We start from the raw sequence: 23,683 nt of genomic DNA, 5'->3' as shown, positions 1-23,683 counted from the left end.
TAAGGAGATTGGAGTGTCCTAATTTGCCATGAAAGTCATCAGCAGTATAGATGTTGTTGCAGGAAGAGTTATAAGGGCATGAAAGAGATATAGTGTAAATCCTGTCCACAAAAGCCATCATCTCTTGACACAAGTCAAATGCCACTTGTGTCTTCCCAGTGATATAAGACTATGTGAACTAGGGAATGGAATAATAGATAAGGGAAAAAGCATAGCTAAAGGCAGATATTTGAACACAAATCATCCCTCTAGGCTGATGCATGATTGTGGGGTTCCTGGACTGATGCACTGACATTATTTAAGCAAAACTTCTGGCCACATTCCCTCTGTGCAATATTACAAGCAATATATTACAGAATGGAGGATGTCCTGTATTTCCCCAGAGTTTTCTGTCCTGTTCTATATAACCTTGTAGATGTATATCACAATTACTAGAAGCGATATATTTCTTATTATAAGCTGGAATCTATGTACAACATCTGGCTGTTTTTACTGACCACATTCCCAGCTAGTGCAGACTTCACTGATTGCAAAACTAATCATCTTGCCTGATCTTTACTAATTGCACATTACATTTTAGGTTGTTTTTTTTTTCTTCATAAACATTGTGTATCCTAATCTTGTTACGGAGTGTTGGAAAGTGTTTCGTAACTTGTAGGGTATGCTGCATGTGAAACATGTTCAGTAGGCTGTGGATGGCTGCAACTGTACTAATAAATTAAATGTTCATCAGGCAGTTCTCTGGGTGCAAGGCAGCCCATATGCATACTGTTGGACTCTTAAACTTTGAAAAAGGATCCCAACCCACATTCTACCTACTGGAAATGATTGCTGCCTCATGTTAACTCCCAGACTGTTGGTAGTAGAGTGCTAGCTGACTAGGGTAGTCTACTCTCCTTCTTGCAGTGCAGTCCTACCAGTGAGTACATCCATAACCATATAATCATAGAATCATAAAATGGTTTGGGTTGGAGGGGACCTTCAAGGTCATCTAGTTGCCAAACCCCTGTCATGGGCAGGAGCACTGTCCACTAGATCAGGGTTTCAAAGCCCCATCCAACCTGGCCTTGAACACTGCCAGGGATGGGGGCAGCCACAGCTTCTCTGGGCAACCTGTGCCAGGGCCTTACCACCCTCACAGTAAAGAACTTCTTTCTAATCTATAATCTAAATCTCCCCTCTTTCATCTTAAAGCTGTTCCCCCTTGCCCTTGTAAAATGCCCCTCTCCAGCTTCCTTGCAGGCCCCCTTTAGGCACTGGAAGCTGTTTCCTCAGAGCCTTATCTTCTCTGAGCTGAACCCTCATCTCTCTCAGCCTGTCTTCATAGGAGAGGCTCCAGGCCTCTGGTCATCTTCGTGGCCTCCTCTGGACTAGCTCCAAAAAGTTCCTGTCCTTATGCTGGGGACCTCAGAGCTGAATGCAGGACTGCAGGGGGAGTCTCACCAGAGCTGAGTAGAGGGGAAGCATCGCCCCTCTGCACCTGCTGGCCAGGCTTCCTTTAATGTAGCCCAGTGTACAGTTGGTTTCTGGGCTGCAAGTGCACACTGCCAGGTCATGTTTCTCATCAACCAACACAAACACCCCCAAGTCTTTCTCCTCAGGGCTGCTCTCAATCTGGACTCTGTCCAGCCTGTATTTGTGCTTGGGATTTCCTCAACCCACCTGTAGGACTTGGCCATGTTGAACTTCATGAGGTTTGTGCTGGACCATATCTCAAGTCTTTTGACATCCCTCTTGATGGCATCCCTTCTCTCCACACAACATGATGTTGTTGGCAAACCTTCTGAGGGCACACTTAATCCCACTGTCCATGTCACCAACAAGGACAACACCACTTGTCACTGGTCTCCACTTGGACATTGACCCATTGACCACAACTCTTTGAGTGCGAGCATCCAGCCAATACCCTATCCATGGAGTGGTCCATCTGTCAAATCCATGCCTCTCCAGTTGAGGCATTGTCATGCTGGACAGTGTCAAATGCCTTGCAGAAGTCCAGTAACTCAAATCCATAACTGCACTTTGTTCTTATGATTAGTATCTTTGAAATACAAAATGGGATGGAAGAAAAGAGAACTACTAAAGAAAAAACCTCATAATGTGGTCATGTTTGTAATTTTCAAGAGGATAATGGAATTTGGTGGAGTTGTTTATTTTTTAATTGTTACAGGAGCTTTTTTTATATGAAATGTGTCATAAGCAAGTGCTGTCTCTATGAGCTGTGTGAAGTGAGTGAGAAGTCTGGTGTTATTTCAGTTTCACAAGTTTGTCAGTATCTGGAACAAGGCTTTTCCTGGAATGAAGATGATAATTAGTGATCTGAGATGTAAGCGTGTTCTGAGGTTACAACTCAAAAAGCAGAGTGAGCATACTGTCAGATGCAGTGTGACAGCATGAGGGTTTCCAAACATGGTGATGCTTAGAGAATTTAGAGAATCCCTGCATACTTCCAGTCATCTGTGAGTAGACACTCCACCACAGCTCGTAGCAATGCTTTTACTGAAAATAATGACAATAAAAAAGGAAGAAAGGAGTGTCAGCCACACAGAGCTCAAATACCAATCTCTGCTGCTGTTTCAGGCTGTTTCATATGAGAAGTACAGTGATGTTCTTTTGTAAGGGACTGCCATAGAGTTGCTGATGCTTTAACAGGGACAGCAGACAAGCTGTCTCAACCCTAGGAAAACTCTCATGGCTGCTTCTGTCTTTACAGATATGTGAAGAGCAAGGATGCAGGCATACAGATTGTGAGGGTAGAGAGAATACTTTAAAATTACATGGTATTGTGTAGCAAAGGATTCTGAGATAGTCCAACTGTTTTGATACAATCACAGAATCATAGAATGGTTAGGGTGGGAAAGGACCTTAAGATCATCCAGTTCCAACCCCCCTGCCATGTGCAGGGATGCCTCCCACTAGACCAGGTTGCTCAAGGCCCTGTCTAACCTGGCAGTGCACCAATGCCATGAATTCTCAAAAGTTAAAACAGAAAAGCACAAGTCCCCATTCATCTAAAGCCTTACTACCCCCAAGTGTGTCTTCAGCTGCCCTGCAGAATGAGCTGAAATCTTGCTGTATTAGTGGATGGCACTGATGGTGCTGAAAAATCACCTTAGCTTCAAAACTGAAGACTGTGACTGTTGCAGCAGGATGTTAATTACTCTAGTGTACCTAGTGTACCTCCAGCCTGGAGCTCAAAGCAACTATTGTGGGGCCCTTCAGCTGCAATTGCCTGCTTCCTATAATGCGGAAAGGTTTGATCTGGATTTTAAAAGACCCCATTAAAAAATACATGTATAAAAAGTCCAGTCTTAAACCCCCCAAACTTTATGCTAGAAGTCAGTGAAGGTGTTTCCACCATGCATTTTCATCAGAGAGAACTGCATGTGATACCAACAGAATTGGTTAAAAAGTATACTCTCCTCATTCCCACCTTCTTCCACTTCATCTCCAGTGATTCCCAAAAAGTGATGAAAATTAGGGTTTGTCTGGTTTTTCATTGATTTTTACATCTGAAATGTGCATGGGAGGGAAATTTCTTTTTAAAGTGCTCGTCTTTTGATACGTGATGTGAGGAGTAGCTACAGATGTATTCATTTAACTGAATAGAAGCTTGTCATTAAATGAAAGCTTTTGATGGCAAATTTCTGGCCAGCACTATGTGAATGACATACCACATAGCTTTGTGATAATAATAAGAGAAAAAACCTGAAGTGAAACAGACCAGAAAGTGGCTGTGTGAACAGGAGAAGCTGACTAATTAGTTTAATTGCTCAAGCTAAAACCCACACCAAAGCGTTATAAACAGACCCCTTCAACCTTACCATTTATTGTTCAGCTAGACATCTGAAAACCCTTTTCAACTGAATGCGATAAGGGCATTGCTGGCACATGTGACAAAGTACTGCAGCTTGGGGATAAGAAGTGGGACTTTTAAAACAAGTCATTTTAGACAATACTAACCCTTTAAAAGACCCTTTGTAAAAAGCATTAGCAAATACCATCCATGTGGTTATCAACAAAAGACTCAGGTATGAAAGTGTGTGTGCTGTCTTGGTATGATGCTGGTAACAATAGTACCAGCATCATACCAATCACTGTTTGCCAATACCAATTTGCATCACTGTAAAACAGAAAAGACAGAAGAACTGTACACCTAGAAAACTAGGAGATATTCTGCAAGGAGCAGTTCTTTATTATAGACTTATTTTTCTGTTTTTAACTGCCAGAGGTATTGTCCTTAGCTCTCATTGCTTGAGTTGAAGACTTTCAGGCCCGTATGTCTCTATTTCTCACATGCAGGTACTGTATAGAAAAAAGGTATATATAAATAATACAGAAAATTATTATATTTTTTTTAATTCAGAAGAATCTGTGGAATCCTTTTTGCAGCCTTTACAGAATTAAAGTCTGGGTCTAGAAAGAGTGTTTTCAGATAAAATCTGTGCCCTGTTGCTAATTCTGCAGCTGAGATTTTAGTTCCATTTAGGAAGATTATACTTTACCAGCACATGTTCCACACACTATAGGAAGGTCCTTCCTTGGACCAGTAATTACAAATCTTTCAAATATTCCTTTTTTTTATTCTGCAGCCTGTGCACATCTTCCCACCAGAGATGGAACACTGCAATCTTATCTTTCTTCTCAATCAATATCTAATGATAGAAATGTATTTAGAGATGCCGCTTCCATTAGTGCCAGAAATGACAGAGCAAACATACAGTATTAAGAGGGCATGGGAAGAGGTCCTTCAGCAGCTGATATCTGCTGACTAATAGCTGCAGGCATGAGAAGAATTAGAAGCTTATTCTCAAGCATGAAAAGAAGAAAACTACAGTGCAAAGGTCAGGTCAGTGTTTCATCATTTGTCATTTCAGTTGGACTGGGTTTTCAAATCCACATCCTCTGATAGCATGAAATGTGAAGTTTTCTGAGTGACTTATCTTTTGTCTAGATGGCAATATATGACAGCAGTGGCAGCATCTAGTGATTCATGTCTTCAGGGAAGAGGATAACACGAGGAAGAGAACCATCTATTGGGGTTGATGGAAATTGTCACAGTTCCACTGATGTCAAAGAGCCAGCTATCAAGTGGCAGGGGAAATTTACATGAGTTGAGCATCTGTGCCATCCTGTATTTTATTAACTGACAATCCTGACTGAAAACCAATGAGGGAAAAACTTAAAAGTAAATTGATTCACACAAACTCAGAATGTAAACTTCGGAATTTAAGCCTTGATTTGGGATACATCAGAATGTGGGATTGATGAACTTGGTCCAGCTCACAGGAAATAAATGGCCATTTCTAAGATGCATATATTTGCTGGGATAACTATTTGAAACCCACACTGAGAGCACATTCTGCCTGTACTATTTACCTAGTGCAAATTTAGTGGGAGAATTGTGGCTTCTTTACAGGACACCTAACCACTGGTGCGGGCCTAATAAATTATGATAGAGAAACATCTTTCTCTAATTTTAATTTCTTTTATCTTTTAAATATCTTTATTTATGGTTAAATCATTCAGAAATAATTAACCCCAAAGTTCAGCCTTCTATGACCAATAGAGTTTAAAACTTGTAATATATCAGCTAAATTAATTAACACCAGCCCAAGGAATATATTTCAGATGTTAATCACATCAAATCTGTGGGCTAAATGGGAAAAAATGATGCTAGGGACAGGACTACAGCTACTGAAGTAAAGGAAAAAGCTGCACTGAATTGTTAATGGCCTAAACATCAGATCTGAAATAACAGACCTTCTCAGACTCATAATCCCAGAGGGGCCAACAGTCTTTCATCCTTCTACAGGAAATATACTAGGAGTTAGTAGTTTGCCATGCCTTGGTCTTTAGCATTAGAATTTAAGCACCAGTATCTTGTGTTTCATATGAACAGGACAGAGCTTATAGGAAGAACATGGTTTAGTTCATCCAATTTGCCATCATTTTCTCCAGTTTTTATCTACATATCCTTCACCCCACTTTTGATTTTTCAGTCATGCAGTAGATTTACAACAGGAAGGACATGGGAACTCTAAGCACGAAGCAGGAATCCAGGCTAAGGCCAGTGCTGACAGCTATTGTACTGAAAATAGTGAAATAATGCTGCATACAAATAGAGGTTAATTAATTTGTTAAACTGCTTTAGAGAACATGGTGCTTTTGTACTGTGCATATATAATATTGTTTGTATTGACTAATAGGTGATGCTGTTGCATCCCTCCAGCTGCGCATCTGCAGCATGTTTTTATTATTTGGAGGAACTCCAAACTCTGTTTCTGTCAACAGGCAAATGTTTTTGCAGTCCTTTAATGTGGACATAAATGATGGATGCAAACACATTTGCAGTCCCCAGTACTCAGGACTGCACCTGAATCTCTCAACTTGGCATCTTTCCGCATTGTTTAGGGCCGCATTAAGGTCACTGGAAAGCAGTAGCAGTCTTACTTTTACACATGGTCTGAGGGAACCGGGTCAAGTTCTTACTTGGTTGCTTTTTGCAAATCCTTCTCCTGACCTTCTGTCATGTCCAACAGGGACGGTTATTGGTGTCTCTTCTCTTCTCTTTGTTTGTATCCAATCTCTCTATGTAATCTACTTAAAAAGGTCCAGTGACCATTCCCATGCTAACAATTCATAAGTCGACCTTTAATGAATCCCTCTTCTCAGCTGTTTTTATTGAGGGAATTTATTTTTATGTTTTTATACAGGGAATTACTTAAGCATGTGCTTAGCTTTGAGTTTATTGACATTCCAAACTCAGGCCAACATCACACTTTGGAAAGCTGTCAAAATAATAACTAATTTTATTATTGAAGTTTCTGTGCTTTGTGCTGTAAGGTTGACACAAAAATCGGATTAGTATTGACCCCTCTAAATAAGGGATGTTAGAAAGTCATTCAGCACGGAAGTGATTTCTGAAAATCCAAAGAAACAGACAACACAAATAAATTTAAAATAAGCTGAATTTCACATCTTAATAATGCATCCAATACACAATTCTACTTTTAGGAGAGGACATCTATATAAAGATATGAACCATATAAGCTTATATTACGTATTCTGTATTGCATGTTGTGTGTGTATATATATGTATATAACTGTGTATCCATGTGAAATGTATACATCTCCCCAGTCATTTTTTGTGTTGGAAACCATCATATTAAAAATGTAGCTGAAGAAAATAATTCTTTGTGACCCTCATGTATTTTAACTGCTTGACTAAAATTCTGAGAATTGTCTGAACAAGGCTGTTTGCCCATCTGTCTTCACACTAGGGGAACGATAGCAGCTCGTGTCTTGTCTTGTCTGGTGGTTATTTAGAAAATGTCAGCAGTATAATAGGTCTATAGGAATTGTGCTACTGCTGGTAATGTTCTGTGCACTAGTATGTGTACCATGAGAATGTGTCAATGTATTCTGGTGTGTTTATAATGAGGAGAACATTTTCAGAATTAACTTAAGCTAAGTGTTCCTTTGCTAAAGGAAAAGAGTAGAAAATAACTTCAGAAGAAACGTTCCTTAGGCAGAGATAGAATTCTTATTTGACCATGTAAGGCAAGACCTAAATTTGAACACAGCCTTCCTATGGGTGTGAGAGCCAGGAACAGATTGGCTTCCTGGCGAAAAGTGAGTGAATTGCTTCAACAGCCTCTCCTAATTCTGTTGTTCCTGATGCCGTAAACTTTGTTATAGTGATAATTGCTGCTTCTGCATTCATAAGTCTTGTCAATATTGGATCAAGAATAGAGATCAACTAAGGCCAAACTACCTGGGGCTTCTTATCCTTGTGGCATTAACAGGGAGGAAGATCTGAACTGGAGCAAACTTCTTCCTTATCATCTGATTTAAAGGGTGAACCAAAATCTAGTGGGAAATTCTAAGCTGTGGTGGATAAATCCAAACAATTTTGTATCTATTCATAGGAACTAACACTTGACTAACTTAATAATGTGTTAAATGGGTATTTATGAATTTCAGATAGTCACAACCAGATACTGGGTGTGAATGTGAATTTCATATTTAACTTCAATTTTCATAATCATTGGAATAAAAAAAGCTCAATTCCAGATGCCTCTGAACATTCAGAGCTTTATGGCTTTCTTCTGGTCAAAATCTTAATATGTCAAGATGAGGAAATATGCGGTTGGAAGGCAAAGCGATCAGAGTAAGCGCTGAACATGGCAGGTCAAACAGTTGCTTGTATTTGAATGCTGGATCTATACTGGGATACTGACAATTTCAGCAAACCTAAAATATTTGTTGAATATAGGCCAAATTGAAAGGATATTGAAAACCTCTCAAGTAATCTTCCTATTAGCTAACAGAGGAAGGCTGGCTGGATGTGGTCAACTGCTGGCAGAGCTCTCCACCTGCCCTGGTAGGTTGCTGTGTCCTCCCCTGTTTGGCTGGATGTTTAACAGGAGCTAGAGGGGTGCTGAAACCTTTTCTGCAGTGGAGACACACATAGTCCCTCTTATATTTAACTGGGTACTCTTCAAGCACAGAGTATGAGTTTAAACATTCTATATCCTGAACAGAGATGGTGGGTAACAGATGGAAGAAGGTCATGGTTGTTATTACCATGTTAGAGATCTGGGATGGAGAGTAGGTAGTGGTAGGATTTCCTTGTAAGTGTTAGTCATCGGAAAGCTGTGGTGTGGAGACTAACCCTCTTGTCCAGACTTTCCCATTAGTCAAAGAAGACTGGAAGACACTACTGAGAATGGTGTCCCCAGGACTGCTGGTGATGCTCTCTCTTGACTGCAGGGAACAGCTTAGACTGGACAGCTGAGTCAGGGAAGACAAGCCCCATCCCAGCGAGAGTGGCCCACCTCCTGGAGAAGCCTGTGGCATACTTAAAAATTGGAAGCAGATGGCCAGAATCCAGTGTCTTGAATATAATGCCATTCTTTATTTTTAAAGATCAATGTTTAGTGACGAAGAAGGATGGAAGAAAGGAAAGCTTCCTGCTGAGGCAAAACTGAGGGTCATCAGTGTAGAGTTGGAGCTTATTCCTAAGAAATCATGTCCATTTCAGAGATTTGAAATTAATTTGAAGGCTGTATGGAAAGTAAAGAAGTGAAAATGTGGCTATGAGGCAGACAAAGTGTGATTAGTTAGCAGACAAGCAGGTTCTAATTGCAGTAGAGAACTAATGTGACAAAACAGACCATCCCTCTCATCTCTCAAAGAAGGCCTACTGTGCCATGTGACAATCACAGATAAGGGACTGTCATTTAAAATAATGTAAATTGAGAAACAGTCACTGTGAGTCTGACTGATGAAACCACCCAGAAAGTAAGACCTCCTCCAAAGGGGATTAGTGATTTAAACACAAGACTTGGCGTCCTCCAAAGGATCACAAAGGTGAAAGGCCGTCATATCAAAGGAAAAATGGTTACTCTCCTACTTAGTGTCTGTTCTCAGGGTGAACTGCAGGCAAGGAAAAGGAGAGTGAAGATAAAAAAAAAAATATCAGTAAAAGTGTAAAAAAAAAAGAGGAAAAGAATTGTAAAACCATTTTAAGTTCATTTGTGATAAAATAGAACCTATTTACAGAAATGTCTACAGCAGCCTTTTTTCTTCTGAAAAACCTTATACTCCTGCATCAGCTGAAGTTAACAGGTTTCGTATCTGAGTAAGATTTGATTTTTATGCAGGTGCAGTTTCTTTGATATCATTTTATTTGTTTCCTGGCACTGTCTGCCCTGCCATGTACTTACATTTAATTTTATTTTCTGTAATAGTTTTTTTCACTACTTATACTCTAGATGTTTCCCTTTACAAAACAGCTGACTGTCCCTATAAGCAGTATGGATACGTGCATACTTTAATTCAGTCCAGTGAGGGTCCTTAAATGCATTATTCCCTTTACAGTGTGTCATTGGCAGGTCTTTTAAACTGCTGCTCATTGCTAGAATGAGGACTTCACTTTGAGCTGCCCACTGCGGTCTTCACAGTCGTTGTAGGTACTTCACTTTTCTTGCACCATAAGAAGAGGAGAATGTGCAGGTAACTGTACATTACTCTGACATGAAAGCTGGTGTTTTCAGAGAGGTGGTCAAGGAGACAGTGTAATTCACATCAGAGTCCATGTGCATACAAAGAGAAAGCAATATGCCAACAAAGCTCCCTCAATACAACCGTCTAGCGTAGATGAGACTTAGAGACTAATGATATGAATTACCTCACTCAGAATGGGGACATGATGATTTTGGTTTTATCAGTGTCATCACCTGTACCTTGTCTAGCCTTTGTTTCACTTCCCCCATCTCATCCCGTAAAATGCTTATTCTGTCTCAAGGAGTTTTCAAGGGGCTAATGATACATGGTTTGAGTCATTTGTTATACACCCAGCCTCAAACCTCTTTCAGGAGTGATGCCAAGTGCTCCTCTCTAAATATACCAGCTTTTGTATGCCAGTGGTCAGAGATCCTCAAATCTAGTAATTGTAAAAGCTGAGCCACCTCTGAGTGTTACCTAACAGACATACCTGGCAACAGCCTGCACACCCCTTCCATCTCCTGCCCCTTCCTGCTCCTGGTGGTGCGCTTTCAGTCCTGGTCATGTAATGGATTCAACTTCCATTCCCATGTTCCTGTATTGACAGATTATCTCAGATGAAAGAGACAAAGTAAAGGCAGCAGGAATTCAGGCAAGCAGCTTGGAACAACAAAAGATGCATATTGCCAAATGCCCGATCTATCACCATCAGCATCACTGAGCCCAACGTCTTTCTGCACTTTTGAATCATCATGGGCTTTATACACCCCCTGCCCCCACCCAGTTTCTAAATCTCTTTGTCGGCCTGGATCATTTTTCTTTGTAGCAGATATTATTGTCTTGGGTTTTAGTTTGCTTCCATACATATTTTTATGCAAGTCAGAAAAGATGTTTTGTCACCTGCAGCTAAGCTGCCAATTGAAACTGGCTGGTGTATGCACATTAGGCCAGGAATCTGCAAGCTTCACTGGCTGCTAATAACATGGCAGATTGATATTAAGATTGTATGACTTTCAAGTCCTTATATATAGTGTTAGCCTTGTTAGCCTTCTTATTTATTTATATCGCACTAAAGGTATACATGGCACTTTACTAACAAATGAGATGAAGTTCCTACCCTGAGCCACTTACTTAGTCTAGTTTAGATTGCTGTGATGCATAAAAGATTAGTGGGCACATGTGGTAGTAGGGGCAAATAAGACTGAAGAAGAACTGAGTCATGTAAGGCTCTGTGAAAGCAGCAAAGATTTAATGCTCATGGCTTTAAAGACATCCTTCATGGTGGCTGTGGGTAAAGCCTTTGGACTGCATCTCCAGAGAGCTGGATTTAACAGCTGAGTCTTCAACAAATGTCCTGTTCAAGCCTTAACAGCATGTAGTGTGAACTGCTGTTCTGCTTCAAAATACAGTCTTAACTATGTGCTTAGGTTTAACTTTTGGCATCTCGACTTTAGAGTCAGCCTACATCAGCTGAGGATCTGTCCCTAAAAATAGGAAACCACAAACTACCTACCTGATCTGAGTTCTGAAGAGACTTCTGCACACATTTGTGCTGTTTTGTCTGACATCGCTGGGGTTTATTTGTAATTTATCTGGCAGTAGATGGTGGGATATGTCTCGCATACCATTCCAGGAGAAGTATGTTGGAGAGTAAATCAATGTTAACACACTTTATTTTTTTCAGCCTTAAATGTGCCTTTTCTTCTGCTATTGTACAAGACACACAATTTAAATTCTTTCTTTTTTTTTCTCTTGACTTGTTGACAAGCAATGATATAGCTCTAATGCTGATCCCTAAGGTATGCAGACAGATTTGTTTATGACAACCTGTTATTCTTATCCCATTGTTCCACTTGCTGCTTATCTGTTGATGCTTCTTTCTTCACATTAGACATTTGTTGCTGGTGGCTGTGTTATCAAGTGCTTTAGGACATCTTACTTAAGGAATGCAGCTCTCTTGAGCAGCATGTCAGAGATCTTCAAAGAAGTCTTAACAAAGGATGTATTTGAAGGCAAGAGAAGTCTGGCTATTTTAACTATTCTTCTTTTTGATCTCTGAAAGTAGATTGTGAATGTGACTGCTCTGTATTTTCCTGTCGGGTCCCTTGACTCTGTTTTTGAAAGGTTACATTAGTTACTTCTTAGTCCAAAGGGACTCTTTCCTGTACTAAATGCGTTTCTGAAAATGTCAACTGAAACTCCTCCACCTTCTACTCTTGTTTATTTTAATATTCTTAGTTTCACATTGCTTGAATCTTACAGCACCATCAATTTTCAGATCTTTCAAACTTCTCAGAGAAGTTTGGGGCTATTGAATGTCTTATTTGTCCTTATCTCTTTGGTGCCCCCAAAGCAATTCACCTTTTACATTTCAGAACACAGCTTATCACTTTATTAGTGCTGTTATTGTCTACTTCTCTGCAACTTCCCCTGCCTTTGTGCAGGAAACAGGTTCCAAAATCTGTTTGCCAAGCTTTAATTCTGTTACTGATTCTTTGCTTTAATTTTCACTGTTTTAATTAAAAAGCAACAGCGACCCATTGCTTTAACTCTGTCTCAAGGTAAACTGAAATAGAACTTACTGTTTAAGACTTGTAAGCAAAATCAGCTTCCTTGCAGTTTTACTGGGGTTTGTTTATAAATTGCCTGCTATTGTTGAATTAGCATAGGTAGAGCTGTACAGGGACTGAGTTTCTGTGGATTTTAACTTTTCTTTTAAAATCAGAATAAAATTGCAAATTAAGAAAAAATTCCATTAATAAAACTATTTCTTTTGGGTCAGCTGACACATTTCTTTTCACTAAAATCAGAAATTTAATGTCAGTTTTGACAATCTTATTTCTCCAGAATTTGAAGATAAAATGCATTTAAAGATCAACACAATTAGAAAAGCCAATCTAATGCATTTATTACTTCAAATGGAAAAGTTCGATTTTTACATTGTATCCAGACTTCTCTTTTTTCTTAATTGCACCATCTGGTCTAATGAAATATGTTACATCTCTTTGCAAACTGATTCAGGGCTGGATATGGGTAACTTTTGCATATTTAAAAATCCTATCTGGTGTGCTGCTTATGAAATTGTTGTAGTTTCATCTGTGTGATGATCAGGATGACTTGAGCTAAGAAAGGTGAGAAAGAGAGATGGAATACTTAAAAGATCTGGGAGTGTTAGTGAGGGAGGCTGTACAAAATGTGGGAATTTCGGAATTAAGACTAAAATGGCTGTAGGCACACATGCAAATGTGTTTGCTTCTCTGAAATCTAAATATTAATGTGGATTTCTTGTCAAATCCTTTTATTAACTGTTTTCAAGCTGACTGTTATAGCATCTGATGGGAAAATCTTGTGATGGCTGTAATCTGCCGCTTTGCTGTAGTCAAGTGCTTCCCTGGGACTGCTCAGTTCCATTTCTTCCCACTTCAGACATCAGAAACAACATAACAGGAATCTACATGGATGATGTGGTTGATCTATCCAGAGGAAAACTGAGAGAGATGGGAGTAATTTTAGTGAAAGATTTATTATTCATAATAAAAGTTATTATTTTTCACAATAAATTACAGATATTATTGTTAATATTATTATTGATATTGTTGTCATTGTTGTAGTCATCATTGTAGTTATGGCTTTCCAGTCAACAACCTGGAGCTGATTCCTTGTCCAGTAAGTTATAATAGCGATCAGTTTACGCAGGTGAAGTTAGAGACCCACAGGAGAAAATCAATGTGTCAAACTGAAACATAGTATGAGAGTTGGCATCTTCAGTATGAAACAGTTTTACCTTGCACTTCCTTGTGTACGTATGTTTGTAGGGAAAGAAATCATGGAGAGGATCAGAGATTTTTCCATTTCACCATAGAGTTTGATATATTCCCAAAATGACAGCAGAGATAAAAGGTGGATGGATGCAGGCATGATTTCTAGTACTCATTGTAGCTCTCCATAGTGTAACCAAAGCACTTAGAGCCTGAAATGCCTGTTTCAATCCAGGTGGCCTTGGGCTTACAACTTGTAAATCAGAGTCTCTACCTGTGTCATGCTGTGGATTAGTTAGTATCTTGAAGGCATTTTGAAGTACCAGCTTTCCCAATGCCTTAAATTAGACATAATTTTTCTATTTGCAGCTTCATATTATATTATTTTGTCTCATTCCTAGTAAGTCAGTTTTAAAGACCAGTCAGTCTCAAAGAGAAACACTCATCAGCAGGTTCATTCCTGGGGGTGTGCGGCAGCAGCTGCATGTTCCACAGAGCAGCTGATACAGAGAAGGGACATCACAGGAACTGGGAGATTCTGCATGAGGACGACCCACACACTGGAAGGTCATCGTGCTAAAAGAGAGAAGACTCTGCACTGCAAGCAAATTTAGGGTCTTATTTAACAAAAGTCACCAACTGTGTGAAACAGCTAGTGAGGGTCTCAATTTAAAAGGTTCCACCAAGTTTCAAGAAGATCTAAACCCTCCTCCCTTTTAAATAATGCCAAAAATAAGGGCTTTACTGTTTTCTCAGTTAATCCAGAATTTCTATCCTATCCAGAAACATCATGTTTGTCTAGTAAAATGAATATACTTTCACTTCAGAAAATTATCTTACTAGTTCCATGTTTGTTATTACATGAAATACGTTCTCATATGTGGTATGTAGGGATGCTGGAATACATTGTTCATGAAATAGGATTCTCTTCATTCTTAGTTCAAGTTTTATCCCTATGGTCCACAGTGTGGAAAACTGTTACACATATATTCAGTGAAGTCTGTTTCCAAACTTGAAGGGCTTGAAGAAACAAACCAAGTCAAGCAGGCAAACATGTTTTCAAGTATTAAAAAGAAATGTCTCCAAAGGAAAGACAGAAATTCTTGAGGAAGGAGATTATCCTTGCTCTCTCTTCAATGTCAAATCTGAGGGTGTGAATGGGATGCAGTCCAAACGGGTGATTGCTGCTAATTTTAATATACCTGAGTAGGTTTTCCATTAGCTTGCTTGGCTCTGAAGAGCTACAGTTACAAAGTGTTTATCAAGAATTTTACCTGATTTTGTGCAGCCTTTATCACTGGGCAAGATGCTGTTTGAGTACCAGAGTAGAGTCTTTACCTCTAGTCTATACCTCTAGTCTGTACAGTCTTTACCTCTAATCCGTACCTGAGTACAGTCTTATCTCACCTACACTAGGAAACAGCACTAGGAAAGACACTGACAAGCCCTGTAGTCTTTCCTCTGCTGCTCTTCATCCTAAATCAGTCTCACTTGTTCCTGAAAACTGGTATGACGAGGTCTCCAGAGCCACCCTGTGCAATCATTTCCAGTGCTTTACTCCCTTTGTTACAGCACTGTATTTATTATCTGCCATAAATATCCCTTAGGTTTCTCCTATTCACAATGAAGGCAAAGGGCAGTGTATCCCTGCTGTTCTTTGTAAGGATTTCTTACATACCTCAAAGTTGTTAGTGTGTCTTTTTTCTCTGTTCTCTAGAGAAGATGAACTTTTAACAGCAACATAACCAGAAATAATAAATAGTAATAATATCTATCAAGTCCTATTCACTGGTGACGTCTTTCTAAGTTATCTCCTTTGTGCATCCTGTGCCCTCTACCATGAGATAAATACAGAGCAGTGACGTGAATTACAGCACAGGCTGCTCTAGGGTCGCCTTTCCAGCACATCGGTGCTCACAGCCCCCAGCCCCGGACATGTCCCCAAACCCCCAGCCCTGAGCGCTCCGGGCAGAAGACGTGCCGAGAGTGCCACCTGGTGCCCAGCCTGCAGGCGGGGAGCAGCGGGAATGGACCGCTGCACACCGCTGCGGCAGCCTGATGGATATAAAATCACTGCAGCAACGTACGGGAGAACGCGCATTGCTGTCAAGAAATCCAAACCCGCTGAGTTTAATTTATTCTTTCCCAGTGGCAGCAGCTACCTCTTCTGCATGACCCGAGCTATGAAAGGCTTTTCAGAGCTAAAGTTTCACAAATACATTGGAATCAGTTTAAGATAGGCACGCATACCTTGAAACAATCTCCAGGTGTAAGCCCTGCCTCCCACTCTCTGGTGTCAAGATCATATTTTAAACAAAGTTGACTTGACACCAATTAAGCAAGCAAACAGCCAAGGAAAATAAGAGTTGTTCTAAACTTTGTAATCGGTCTGTAGTAAAGCAGAAAACTTCTGAGAGATTTCATGTGGCCTGAAAAATTACAGAGCATCCATGTTTTCTAGCTTTACCTTTTGGGTAAACCAGGCTGAACACCCAGTATTTGGCTTCCAGTTACAGTTTCTAGAAGAGGATAAATTACTGTCTCTATTGGCAACACTCCGACAGGGGAATAGTAAACATAACTAGAACTGGGCAATAATTTCTATCAGAAAATGCTGATTTGATGAAATAAAGATGCTAATTAGATGTATTGGTTGCTCAAGTTTGTAATGAGGAAATATTGAAACATCATGTTCTTGCAGAAGCACAATATATCAAGCTTATCAAAATGCTTGGTTTAGATATGGCTACACATTAAAAAGGTAAAGAAAAAGGAGAGAAGACTACTTCAGCAGTATTGAAGTTGAAAAGTTGAATATTGACTGAAAAACCTTCTTAGTAATTTTTTTGCTATATTTCTAAAACTTGCATGGCTCTATTTGCATTTCATTGCAGTGAGACCAAGAAATGTATTCCAACTTTCTTAATATTTTAATCTATGGAAAATCCAGATCCTGTATGGCCTAATGCTGGGAAAGAAAATGGCAATTACTGACGTTAACATGAAGAACTGGGACTAGAATTGCATAAAGGAGAAAGACAGAAGGGAAGACCACAAGAAATTAAAATGCTGGGTCAGAGAGATAAATAATTGAACTAGCAAAGGAGGGAAGAAGGAACAAGATCATTTTTAAAAAGCCATGGACATTACTATTGTATTATGTAGTAACTCAATCTGTTCATGCGTTACAGTATATGAATTTTACATTAGATTTACCCAAATATGCCTCTTTTTTCTTTTGTCTTTTTCTTTTTTTTAAGACTCATCCTGCACAGCAGCAATCAATTACATTTTTGCTATGTATATGTATAGTTACATGCATATGTAGATGTGTACATATATGTAGATGTGTACATATATGTATATATACATGTCTATCTATATCTGTATCTCTATCTATACCTGTATCTATATATCATCTATATAATCTATATCTGTATCTATATCTATATCTCTATCTATATATCTATATCTATCTATATCTACGTCTATATCTAGAACTATATAACGTATTTTTGTTATGTATATGGAGCAACAGGCTGGGAGGGGAGTGGGCCTTAAAGGTTTCATACCCAGCTATTCTTGTATGTCACATATCCCTTGGAAGCTGCACAGTGCCCCTGGCCTTGGCACTGACTGACCATCTATAGCATCCCTGGTGCAGTGAGGTTAGTGTACAAAAATCCAGGGAACAACTGCTTTGAGTCATGAAAAGAAAATACCAAATTAGCTGCAACAGGGAAATTACCTGGAACATCAGCTTAAACTTGATGCGCCAGATCATTGTGGCTGCGGTGCTTGCCATTTACTTTAGCAGCTATGAAGAATGAGCAACAGATGGACATGGCTTTGTGGGAGAAACTGATGTTGCTCATCCTGCTGTCAGCAATTAAAGAAGATTCATTATTGATACCACCATAGAAAGTGATTCTTGTTATGAAGTGTACAGAGATGCACCTGTGTGAAGGGGCTTCCATGAAGATAAATGGAACTAGTGAATATTTGATTGGTTTGGGGTAAGATAGATGTTGTCATGTATTGAAATTGGCTGAAGATAAAGTTATGAAGTAATTCCATGAGTTTAAGACATGACCCGTTTGACAAAGGATGATCCATTTCTGTCAGCTGGAACAGTACCAATTATTCAGATTGCCTGACTTGAGGCAGGTGCAGTAGGTAGCAAGCTGGTCTCTCTGCAGCATCTTATCCCCCAGTCTGTATGTTTACCCAGAATTACATCATCCCAGGTGGAGAATCTGGCATTTGCTCTTGTTAAATTTCATATGGGTGGTTATTGCCCAGCTCTCTAACGTATCCAGACCTTTCTGTAAGGGCTCTCTACACTCGAGGGAGTCCACAGCTCCTCCTAGTTCAGTATCATTGGCAAACAATGTACATTCAATTCCTGTGTCCTGATCATTTATAAAAATACTAAAGAGCACTGGCCCTCAAACTGAGCCCTGGGGAACCCCTCTGGTGACTGGCCACCAGACTGATATAACCCCATTTACTATAACCCTTTGAGCCTGACCAATTGAGCCAATTGCTCACCCACCACATTATGGACATGTGTAGCTGTGTGGTAGACAGTTTATCCAGAATGACGCTGTAAGAGACAGTATCAAAAGCTTTGCTAAAATCCGAACCCGTCACATCTGTCTTCCCTTGAACAACTAGATGAGTGACCTTATCATAAAAGGAAATTAAATTAGTTAAGCAGGGCTTTCCCCTTGTGATCCCATGCTGGCTATGACCAGTAAGTACATATTCTCTGGCTTGTTTTTCAACAACCCCCCGAATAACAGTCTCCATAGTTTTACTAGGCACTGAAGTGAGACTGACAGGCCTGGAATTACCAGGGTCTTCCTTCTTACCCTTCTTGAAAATTGGGAAAATATTTGCCATCTTCCAGTCCATGGGACCTCTCCAGACTCCCATGACTTGAAAAATAATGGAGAGAGGTCCCATGATGTCGACAGCCAGCCAACCTTGGGATGAATCTGATTGGGCCTTTTAGGTTTATGTACATCCAGATGGAACAGCAAGTCTTGAACAAGTTCAGAGTCGGCTAGGAGTTTGTCATCCTTCAGTCACAGTCTTCCAACACAAGGCTCTGGGGGTTCCAGGGCCCATCACTTGTTTTGAAAACAGAAGTGAAGAGGGCATTAATATCATGTGGGAAGTCTTTAACACTCAATTCATTGTGAGTTACTTGCTTAAGTATGCTTTGTCTTACATACATTAGCTATCTGAAACACAGGAACTACTTTTACTATATTCATCCAGCTTCCCTCTGTAGCTAGAAGAGGCAAATCAGAGCATCTGCAGTGGGTTTCTGCTGAATCCCTCAGAAACCCATCTCCATTAGCTACACAAGAGCAGTGGAAACTAGTCCTCTAGTGCCAGTGGCACTTGCAGTTAGGCATTGAAAACTCTTACCTGTGCTTTTATGACATCATTTCTATTTCTATGACAGAAACAATTAAACAACAATTTTTAAATTTTATTTACAAGTGGCTGGGACACCTCAGATAGGAAATCTCAGGGATATCCACAGCCCAGCTGCCCTCCAGATGACAACTACTTCAAACCCCTTCAACAAGTACTCCTATCTATGTGAACTCCTCATCTCTGGAAATCTCCTGACACTAGCGGTGCCATGTGAGACCCACTTCTTTCTCCAGCCTCCAAGATGTTCCACTTCCCCAGGTTAACCTCCTCCTAAAATACCAGTCCTACAGCATATCTCCAAAATTAATCCCTCCTTTCCATTGTAAACCCTATCCCAGCTGCTGATCCTTAGTTATCTCCTACTTTTAAAGTATTTTCTGTGGTATGTCATTACCAGAACCTTGTCTTGTGCAAAGCTGCCTTGCCCAAGGACTGATACAGAGGATATTGCCTGCTTAATCATCATCTGGCTTCTCTGCCACAGTAGCCTCAATCTCTGCTTCTCCATTTTTAATGCCTGTGGCAAAACCAGAGATGGGTTAGAAAAAAACAAATGGTATCATCGCAGGGCAGGGGCTGTTTTCAGATGAACTCTCCTTACACAGCATCACTTTAAGTGCACCTATTCCTGCAGAGTACAGGAATGAAGCACCCTCAGCCCTGTGTATCTTCCTCCCTGGATTCTTACTGCACCATGCCATCGTCGGCAATGGCACTAGTTACTCTAGTTCTGAAGATGAACGTTTAAAGCACTTTACTTGTATGAATAATCATAACAAGCAGGTTTCTTTCACCTTCCTCCCCCTCTTGCCTTCTTCTTGCCCTTGGTATCTCATTTGGTATTTGGCTTTATGCTTGTGGCAGCTGTCAACCCCTGAGTCCCAGTGGCTGCGAGGATGAAACCTGCAGGACTGGTAGGAAGATGTCGTGCTTTTAATTGATCCCTGAAGCAATGTGCACGAATCCGGGGAGGATATTCTGGTGATTACACAGCCTAAATATTTGATACCCAGGGTAGGTTTTGGAGGATTGCTCAGTTTTGTTTTAAATGACAATCAGACAAGTCTGCAAAGTGAAGTTTGGCCTTGAGGGGTGACTCTGAGCTATTATGCCCTATTCTACATTTTTGTATCTCTGTGGGTTTCTTTCTTGAGTTTGCACCTGCTTGCAAGTATTTTTCTGCCATCAGTGCTACATCCGAAATCTGAGCATTTGAAATCTGGGGGTTTTCTTCTTCCTCAGCAGCAAAGCTTATGGGATTCAGTCATTTGTAACCCGGTTCCCATTTGTTGGACATGTAAGTAGGGTTGCAGATGCATCACAGCTCGTTTTGTCCCATACTGCAGGGATAATAGCAGCCATCAGCTGGAAAGTCTCTTCTTCTCTTAGGTATGTCCTTGGGTACGTATGCAGAACTGATTCCTGAATAAATGTGCTTGCCCAGGTTTTTAATTTTGTGCTTCATTTTTGTGGGTCTTTTTTTTTTCTTGCACTCCCAGTTTTACTACATTAACTTTGAAAATGTTTTTCCTGATGTGAGAACGGTCAAGCTGAGTGTTTCTAATGACCTTAATATTAAAGAAAAGATGCCACTGAGACTATGACATAAAGATGTCAAATAGGTATTAAATGTAGTCATACTAAGCAACATTTTATTATGTGCGTTATTCAGCTGAAGCAGAAAGTTACTTGCTGCTTTGTAATCAATCAAAACACTTTGAATAAGCTCCCAGGTCTTTTAAAAGCCGTAACACATCACATGGGAGCCCAAGAACTAAAAAAGCAACAAAATGTGATTGAGGTGAGTCAACTGGGCCAAGTGCGCCACAGTAAAACTGAGAGTAGGCATTCCTGGACACATTAAAGATTGCATAATGGTGATTCTGAAATGACAGATTACATGTATCCCACACACAGAGTGTCTCATGTTGTTTAAAATTAGTTATTCTTTAAAAAAGTGAAAACTAATTTCTAAGTTAATAGTTTCCATTTCATCTCCCTGTGTTCCACACGCTTCTCCTCTCTCTTTAGAGTTTGAGAGCACGGTTTGCAGAATGTCATCAAGATCAAGCCAAGGCAGCAGCAAAACTATACTGACAACAGTCTGAGAAGTTGGTGTCCCTGAAATATTAGTAATGAATTAAAAATAGCCTTAATCAAAGAAAAACATTTATGAAATCTGAAAAATCCTTTGTGATGAAAAAGAAATTTACATTTCACATGAAAAGAAGGAGAGAGGAATAAATTTGGGGTCTGAATGCCTTTATCCCATTTAATCCAGAAATTACTTTCTTTTTTTTTACTAAGTAAATAGTAATATTTTTATAATTTTGTTCTTATTATAATTTATAATTTAATATTAATTTAATATTGATTTATATTCATTTCTATTTGCATGTAAATATTATCCCAAATGAAAGGTATTTTAGAAAATATATATTTATTAGATGCAGATAGAGACTTCTATGTAACACTGTGTTGCATGTAAAACTGTATAAAAATATAATAATTGCAAGAATATATGGATATATGTTTTCATCTTATAACAGCCTTTCTGAGCAAAGAAAGAAATAGAGGGTGTTTTAACAGCAACATGACATCTCCCTCAAAATTACCTCCTTGGAAAACCCTTTGACTGAAAAAGTAAGCCCTGTGGCAGAGGAGCCTTTGCCGAGTGAAGCATTCATTACCGCTTCACCTCACCTCCTGCTCTTGCTTGTGTTTATAGATGCAGCACTGCAAGCTGGGGCATCCAGAAGATTTCAGTTACTATGGTGATGGATTTGAGGCAGGCAGAGCCATCACTGTCACTCAGGGCTCATGGTTTCCCATTGTGGAGTGAGGAGGATGAGCCGGTGGTGGGATGCCAGTCTGGCATCATGAGGTGGAAGTTACCCCAGCCACTCGCGAAGGCAGCATCCAGGGGAACAGAGCCTTGCTTCCCACCCCTGGCTGCTCATGGGGGTCCAGGCAGCATCACAGGGTTCCTGTGTCCTTCTTGTCATGGTACTTGCCATAGCAACTGAAGGCTTTAGCTCCATGCAGTGCCAGTCCATTTGCCATCCACTGAAAGCTCCGGCCTCGTTGTCCACTGCAGCAGTTCCTGAAGAGTTAAACTCCATAACAGCAGTATAGAAATAGTAATTTCAATTAAGGTAATCACCAGGGAGCAATTGAAGGAGAAATAAAAACGTGGTGTTCTCATTTCCATAAGCAAATGAAAATAATTTAGATGACTTGTATCTAGATGAAGGAGAACGCCTATGTAAAAACTAATTACCCTCCATGCTAATTACAACAAAGAGGATAAAGGACAAACCTTTTGAAAAATATCCAAGGATATTAAATGGAGTTTTATTAATAGATGAAATAGGCTGAAAATGAGAGTTTTGATATATTGTGTTTGGGCCTAGATTCAATAAAAACTCTCTCTGGCTTCCACTTCACAGCAGCCCCATAAAATCAATTTATTATATGAAGCCAGATGGGTCTTTTATTGAACCTGGAACTTATTCATTAAATAAAAGTAATTATCATCAGACTTAAAGAAACAATACCTACTGCTTCATGAATCAGTCACTATCCCATACATTTAAGTGACAATGAGAAAGAAAAATATATTTTAAAATCAATAGACATACAGTTCATCAAATGTAAGAGCAGGGCCTGTAATATATTTTCTGGTGTAATTGTTCTTAAGCAGAGTGTTCATTTAAATTGCAATATCTGCTTTGGCTTTGAATTTGGATCAACCAATGGCACTGGCCACATGGAGTATGATGCTCTTGACCTTTTCCCTGGACCTCCAACTTCAAACACAGGAGGAAGAACTGGGTCTGAGATGAGGCATGTGAAAAACAAGCAACGGTACCAAAACCATCTCACCTTTCTTTTTGCTGCTGTGTTTGACATGAGCTTTGTTCTAACTCCTGTGCTGGCAGTGCTTTACCCCAGAGACCAACCTCCCTTGAATTTTCAAATCCTCTCGATACCTCTAACATTGTTCCAGGCAGGGCCTGGCAGGAAATAGAAAGAGATTGTATTGGGTTTGTGTGGCAATGTTTTGGTAGCAGTGGCGCTACAGGGGTGGCTTCTGTGACAAGCTGCTAGAAGAGCCAATAGGTAGAGCCAATGCCAGCCAGCTCCAAGACGGACCCACCGCTGGCCAATGCTGAGCCCATCAGTGATGGTGGTAGCACCTTTGGGTTAAGAAGGGGGAAAAATAACCCATGCACAACATCAGCTGGAAGAGAAGAGTGAGAATACGTGACAGCAACAGCTCTGCAGACACCAAGGTCAGTGCAGAAAGAAGGGCAGGATGTGCTCCAGGTAAGGGAGCAGAGGTTCCCCTGCAGCCCGTGATGCAGCCCATGGTGAGGCAGGTTGTGTCCCTGCAGCCCATGGAGGTCCATGGTGTAGCAGGTCTCCACCTGTAGCTTGGGGAGGACCTCACGCTGGAGCAG

The sequence above is a fragment of the Psittacula echo genome (genome assembly GCF_963264785.1).
Source record: "Psittacula echo genome assembly, chromosome: 2".
NCBI classification, from domain to species: Eukaryota; Metazoa; Chordata; class Aves; order Psittaciformes; family Psittacidae; genus Psittacula; species Psittacula echo.
This window is presented reverse-complemented; position numbering follows the sequence as displayed.